The sequence below is a fragment of the Petaurus breviceps genome, unplaced genomic scaffold (genome assembly GCF_028583685.1).
Source record: "Petaurus breviceps papuanus isolate PSGF00001 unplaced genomic scaffold, PetGlider_PUasm1.0 79, whole genome shotgun sequence".
Lineage (NCBI taxonomy): Eukaryota > Metazoa > Chordata > Mammalia > Diprotodontia > Petauridae > Petaurus > Petaurus breviceps.
Window position 1 is genome coordinate 23889885 of NW_027186523.1, and position 7641 is coordinate 23897525.

Below are 7641 nucleotides of genomic sequence, written 5' to 3' on the forward strand. Positions count from 1 at the left end.
ATAAGATATACAGGCACTGGGGCAAAGAGATCCACTATGCCCTATAGGAAAAGTTGAAAGGGGTATGGGAGGAAAAATGGGAGAGAGCAGATTGGAGGAGGGGATATCCTGTGGGACTGCTATTTTGGGGCACGGGAAGAAAATTTGTAGCTCAAAATCTGGCGGAAATGAATCAATGATGTATATCAGAAGTTAATAAAGCATTTGAAAAATGGAAAAAACAAACAAACAAAAAAACCAACCAAACAAAAAAGAGATCAGCTGTTTGGCTTTGGACTTCAAAGCAGGATTTTTTATCTTGTTTCCTCAGCAGTAATAAAGGGTAGCTACAATTAAAAAAAAAAAAAAGAAAAGAATTGGAAATTGAAGGGATGCCCAAAAATTGGGAAATGGCTGAACAAATCTTTGCATAAAACAGTTCATTAATATTATTTGATAATATATTATTAGAAAATATTTTATTATATTTTTCAGAATACCTTATTAATTATTAAAATTGTTTGAACCTAGATTATGTGACCAGAAATTGTCTAACCCAAAAGCTTGCTGTATCAGTCAGATTGGTCTCAGAGGAACTTCAGGGAAGGCTGAAGCCTGTAAGGAAAGTTTAGACCTCACTCAGGTCTAGTTTTTGGTCTACCCAAAGCTTTTATTTCAGATTCCAGCTAAAGCTTGTGTTCTGGATTCTTGCAAATTAGAATAAATGCTTATACTTACCTGGGTTTTGGCCATATGTTTCTGCTAGTTGCCTATACGACTTGCACATCAGGCTCTTGCCAGAGACATTTGATATATATATTTTTTCCCTTCAGGAAACCTCTTTTCTGGTTTATCTTAGTTGCTTTAATTTTGTTCATGCAAAGATTTTCATTGTAATGTAATTAAATTCTCTGATTTGTCTTTTGCAATCATTTCTTTTCTTTGCTTGTATAAGAATTTACCTCTTAGCTGTAACTATGAAGAAAGGTACATTAGCTGCTTCTCTTATAACTTTTAATTTATTTTAAGTTTTAATATTCAGATCATTTATCTTCCCATTTCAAATTTATAGTATAAGATGCTTCTTTACACTCAATTTCTGATAGTTATTTCCAGTTTTCCCTGCAGTTCTTATCAAACTGAAATCTCTCTCTCCCTCCCTCCTTCTCTCTCTTTCTCTCTCTCTCTCTCTGTCTCTGTCTCTCTCTCTCTGTCTGTCTCTGTCTGTCTGTCTGTCTGTCTGTCTGTCTGTCTGTCTCTGTCTCTCTCTGTCTCTCTCTCTCTGTCTCTCTCTGAATTTCCTAAATAATTTATGTATGGGGATATCTAAAACACTGAATTGTTGAGTTTAGTTTATGTCTGAGTCCTTGTCCATTGCATTGCTTTTCTTTTGATGTTTACTTTTTTATCATATAATTTGAAGTTTGGAAGTACCATTCTTCTTTCATTTGTACCTTTTCTCTCACAATTTGCCTATTTTTAAAGATTTTTTTTTATCCAAATGAGTTTCATTATATTTGATCAAAGTTTGTAAAGTTTCCCTTTGAGAAATTTACGTAGCACTCAAAATGTAAACTAATTTCAGTAGTTTTGCAATTTTTATTATATTGGTGTGATTCTGCTAAGAGCACTGATTATTCCTCTACTATTTAATTTAAGTTCCACTTAAAAAGGTTCTATATTTTTAAAGAAGTATTCTGAAATTATATCTATATAGACATTGAGTTTGCTTTGGTTGGCTTACTCTCAAATATGTTATGCATTTTTGTAGTTATTTTAAATCTTTTTTTATTATTACCTTCTTGTTTTAGACACGCATGTAAATTCTTAAGGATTTTTTTGCATTTGTTTAACCTTAAGCTTTAATGAAGCTATTAATCATCTTAATTAGTTCCTTGTTGATTTCTTAGTTCTTATTTTTTAATTTTTTTCAAATTGCATCTCCTTATCTTTTACCGACTGTATACCAGCCACTCATGGGCTCAAACCCACCTGTCAATTGACATAGAAGCTTCAACTTATTTTATCTCCAACCTGGATCCATTTGTACCCTTCTGAAGCAGCCTATTGGCCCTCTGCTCCCAGAGCCTCACTATCTTGGTGAATTTTGTGTGGCCACCCCATCTACTTCAGAAATCCTGAGTTCAAATCTTCTCAACAGCCTCAGTGTCCCCAATAGCAAGGATTATAAATATGCATTGCTCTATTGGCTCTTAAAGTTTTTTTTTTGTAAGGAAATCATTATGTCATCAGAAAATAGGAATATCTATGTATCTTTTCTTAACCAATTGATTGTGTTTCTTTCTTTTTTCTTTATTGTCATTTGTATAATTTCTAGAACTACATCACTTAGTGTGGAAGTGTGACATTCTTGCTTTACTGTTGTATTTACTTGGAAAACTATAAGTTTTGCTTGTTTTGCTTTGTTTTGTTTTCTTGTGATGTGGACATTAGTTTAAAGCTTTGCCATTAATTATTTAGTTGAGTTACTGCCCTAAAGATTTAATTGGCAAAAGGTATTAAGGCTCAAGTCCTTAAAAATGCTTCCTGGTTACTGGAGTACAAAAAAGTGATGATCCGCTCTGTCTACTTCCTGATATTTACACAGGTGACCAATATGTGCAACACAAAAGAAGGGCAGTTTAATTTAGAGGAAATAATGTGATGTCCCAGATTACTATCCTATCTTAGCTGTGGCTAAGGACATCTACTTTTATAAACATCAGATCTGTAAGTATGCCATTTTGTTCCACTGTTGAAACTGAGTTACCAGATGCCCTGGTCATCCCTGGCCTATAACATTCCCGATTACACATACTGGAAACACTGTTTTAGATAGATGCTTTTATACTGTTAAAATATTTCTAAGCTTTTGTTTCATAGTTTTTAAAAAATTTTTTAGCATAAATGTTTGTTTTACTTTTTCAAAAGCTTCCCCTCATCTATTGATATAATAATGTAATTGTGAATGCTTTTGTTTTTTTAATTTTTGTATTTTATTTTATTATTGTTTATGTTTTGTCTTCTTCTCCTATTGAATAAGGTAGATTTCTATACTTACCTGAGTGTGTGTTGATATCTATATCTTCATATCGGTATAGACATGCACATACATGTATGTATATGTCTCTATATCTAAATATTTACATATAAATATATTTTTCCCTCTTTGACCCAGTTTAGATGAGAGTAAAGAATTCTGTTTGGACATGTGTTCAGTTCACAATTTTCTTTCTTTTGAGGCTGTGCTTCTAGGTGTTTTGTCTATTTTGACTTTGTGTCTTGATCTTCCCTGTTACTATAATAACTTTTTATGGTCAAGTTATTTTTTGTTTGATAATTCTTTTCCAGCCAGTTTCTTGACTTTGACCTTTATGTTTAAGTTGGGCTCAGATTACCATGGGTGACGGTAAGGGTGTGTGTGGCAATACTGTCCCAAGCTTCAGGCTTTTTTATACTGTTGTTTTTAGTTCTAGTTCTAGGCTTTGGGAATTTTAAGTTCTTCCAATGAGTTATGATCAAGGAAGAGGTGTGTTCAGTGTTCTCCTGGTCTGTTTTATGGTCCTTACCATTGTGATTGAAAGCCCTGTTTTCCTCAGTGTCCCTGCACCCTTATGATTAAAAAAAAAAACCCAAAACCAAAACAGAATGAAACAAACAAACAAAAAAAAAAACCCACTTCTTTTTACCTTGGAACTGCAACCAGGAAGCAAATATGGGCAATGGAGTGTTAAATGACACCCTGTCCTATGCCTAGGATCCCTGGTAATCTCTTTCTGACTATTTCCCAGTCCCATTGCCATCTCTGGGCTAGAGCTTGTGCTGTTACTGCTGTTGTTACCACTGCCAAGTTCAACAGCTGATGTCACCACTTGCCCTCTAGGCTAGTCCCCACCCTGGGTGTCACAGATTTCTCCTTCTCACCTCCTAAGTTGTCTTACAGTGGAAAAAAAATGTCTCACTCCAAACTGCTCTGCTGCTCGACAATTTGATTTGAGGCTTTATTTTTAAAGTTATTTGGAGGGGAATATTTGGAGAGCTAAACCTTAATAGTTCCTCTAGTTTGCTATCTTAAATTTTTCCCCCTACCTCCACATTACAAAAATTTACAGATTCTTTTGTGTCATTTTTTCTGTATTTTTTTTGCTAAAACTATTTTATTCTTTTATTATTATTATTAATTTTCTTTATTTCTTAATTCTTGGCATGCTATTTTCTGACTCATCATCCCTATCCTTGTTTTTTCCTTCTTTAATCTCTGGATCCATCTGTAATGCCAAGCAAAGGCAACTTCCCAAAGTTCAAAATACCAACATAGCTGCCTTCCATTTTATTCAGTGACAAATTAAGAACAGAGAAAATCAATATATAGCATAATTCAAAATACAGCATTCCCCTAGTGTAATTCAATAATCTCCAAGTACTACTCCACCCCTGGACATTATAATTCATTTAGTCAATCCCAAAGACTCTCTTCTAAGTACTACTCCACCCCTAGTCAGTACATTCATTTAGTCAATCACAAAGCACAAAAATGTCAAAAGTTCCCCACCCTTGGATCACAGTTGAATAGGCCATCTATCCCAGAGTTACAACAAGCTTAAGCACAGCATTTAATACCCAAAGAGAAGTTTTTCCTTCATCTTGACCCAAGGCAAGTTCTCAGCAATCTTTGTTCCTGGGGAGACAAAGCTTAGCAAGGCCACAAGATACATTGCCAGTGTCCTCATTAATTCATTCTCTGTATGTAGAACAGTCCTAAGACCCCTGAAAACATTAGCAAAACCCTCTTCCAAGATTTCTGGAAATATACAACAAGAAAATCCTTCTTCAGGGCTTCTGAACCAACAGCAAGTTTACAGAACCTCTGCAACAACATCATTGGCTTTCACCAGTGGGCACAATTCACTCTCTGTCTGCAGAACAGTGTCAGGAGCTCTGAACCAACAGCAAGGTTCCAGGCATTCTGCAACAACAGGATTGTCCTTCATCAGTGGACGAATCTGGCAAAACAACATCAAAACAGACAAAGTACCAGCATAACAGCCATGTCTCCTCAGTCCTTGGCAGCTCTGGGTAGAAGCTCTCAAAAGTCCTGGCCAGTTCAAACTGGCCCTCATCAATCCTCTCCCTTTCTGCCTCCACGATGCTGCTTCCAAAAAAAATTCTTCTGCCTCTCTCTCTGCTTGTGTCTCTCTAAATTCACATCACCAGCTCCTCCCAGTTTAGCCCTCTCTTTTCACTGTCAATAAGTCCATCCCACAAGTGGGATTCACAAGCTCTGGGTTTTAACACAATAAATCTGAAAACCAAGCCAATACAGGGGGATCTTTAAATTCCATTACTATTTCACCATCCCACAATTGAGGCTTGACCACCATCTTTTAATCAATCTCAATGTTATTTATTACCTTTCTAGATCTTGCCCTATCATCTTTTTTTTTCCCTGTTATTCATCAGTCTTAGAAGAATCAATGCATGAAGTAAGTGATGATGGATCAAAGCTATACTTCATGAGGTGGCCTAGCCATCCCAGATCTTAAATTGTATTATAAAACAGCAATCATCAAAACCACTTGGTACTGGCTAAGAAATAGAAGGGTAGATCAGTAGAATAAGTTACTTACACAAGACACAGAAGTCAATGATTATAGCAACCTATTTTTTCATAAACCCATAGACCCCAGATTCTGGGATAAGAACTAATTATTTGACAAATATGCTGGGAAACCTGGAAAAAAGTATGGCAGAAACTGGGCATAGACTGGTCTGACAGCATATACCAGTATAAAGTCCAAATGGGAACATGATTTATATATAAAGGCTGATACTATAAACAAATCTGAAGAGGAAGGTATAGTTTATCTTTCATATTTATGGAGGAATTTGTGACCAAATAAGACATAGAGAACATTATAAAATACAAAATGGATAATTTCAATTACATTAAATTGAAAAGTTTTTGCACAAACAAAGTCAATGCAACCAAGATTAAGAGGGAAGCAGAAAACTGGGAAATAATTTTTTCAACCAATGTCTCTGATAAAGGCCTCATTTCTAATATATATATATCTGAGTCAAATTTATAAGAATGCAAGTCATTCCCCAATTGATAGTCAAAGGATATGAACAGGTAGTTTTCAGAGGAAGAAATTAAAGCTATCTATAGTCATATAAAAATGGTCTGCATCACTACTGACTAGAGAGATGCAGATCAAAAGAGCTCTCAGGAACCACATCACACCTATCAGAATGGCTAAAGTGGCAAGATAGAAAATATAAATGTTGGAGAGGATGTGGGAATATTTGAACACTAATTCATTGTTGGTGGAGCTGTGAGCTGATCTAACCATTCTGGAGAGCAATTTGGAACTATACCCAAAGGGTTATAAAAATGTACATTCCCTTTGACCCAGCAATATCACTTCTAAGTATGTATTCCAAAGAGACCATAAAAATAGGGAGAGGACCCACATGTACAAAAATATTTATAGCAGCTCTTTTTGTGGAGGCCAAGAACTGGAAATCAAGGGAATGTCAATCAATTGGGGAATGGCTAAACAAGCTGTGGTATATGAATGTAATGGAATACTATTGTACTATAAGAAATGATAAACAGGGGTGGCTAGGTGGTGCAGTGAGTAAAGTGCCGGCCCTGGAGTCAGGAGGACCAGAGTTCGGTTCCTTCCTCAGACACTTAGCACACAAAAACAAACACTAGCTGTGTAACCTTGGGCAAGTTACTTAACCCTGATTGCCCTCCAAAAGGCAAAAAAAAAAAAAGAAAAGAAATGATGAACAGGAAGACTTCATAGAAACCTGTAAAGACTTATATGAACTGATGCTGAGTGAGGGGAGCAGAACCAAGAGAACATTGTACACAATAACAGCCACAGTGTATGAGGACTGATTTTGATAAACTTTGCCCTTCTCAGCAATGTAATGACTTAAAACAATTCCAAAGAGCACATGATAGAAAATGCTAGTCACATCCAGAGAAAGAATTATGGAGTTGGAAGGCAGAATGAAGCAGACTGTTTCCTTTTTTTGTTTTATTTTATTTTGTTTTTCTTTTCTTTCTTGTTTTCCCCATTCATTATAATTCTTCTATGCAACATGACTAATGTGAAAATGTGTTTAAAAAGAATGTATAAAAAATGTGTTTAATAAGAACCCATATCAGATGCAAGCCAACTTGGGGAGGGAAGTGAGAGGGAGGGGGAGAAAATTTACAACTTATGGAAGTTATTGTTGAAAACCAGAAATAAATAACTTAATAAAAAAAAGCTAAATTTCTTGGTTCTATTTATTATGTTCTATGGGGTCTGTTATGGTGCCTATTTATACCCTATTTCTTCCCCCAATCATATTTATTCTTATTGGCCTTTTCATTTCATCTATCTTTCCAGGTTTTTTCTCAACCCTTTTGGGTGCTAGCTGCCCCCAGCAATTTGCATGTCATTTGCCCTGTGCTACAGTGTTGTCTATGCAGGCAAAACCCTCACAGGGAAGGTAATTTCCCATTTCCCCTACTCAAAGCCATCATGAGGTACCAATTTTCATGACAGATACATATTCCTTCTACAATGGGAATGTTCATCAGTGGAATATACTCCCCACCACTGCATTTAACATCTCCCCTTTTTTTCTCTGAAATTCAGG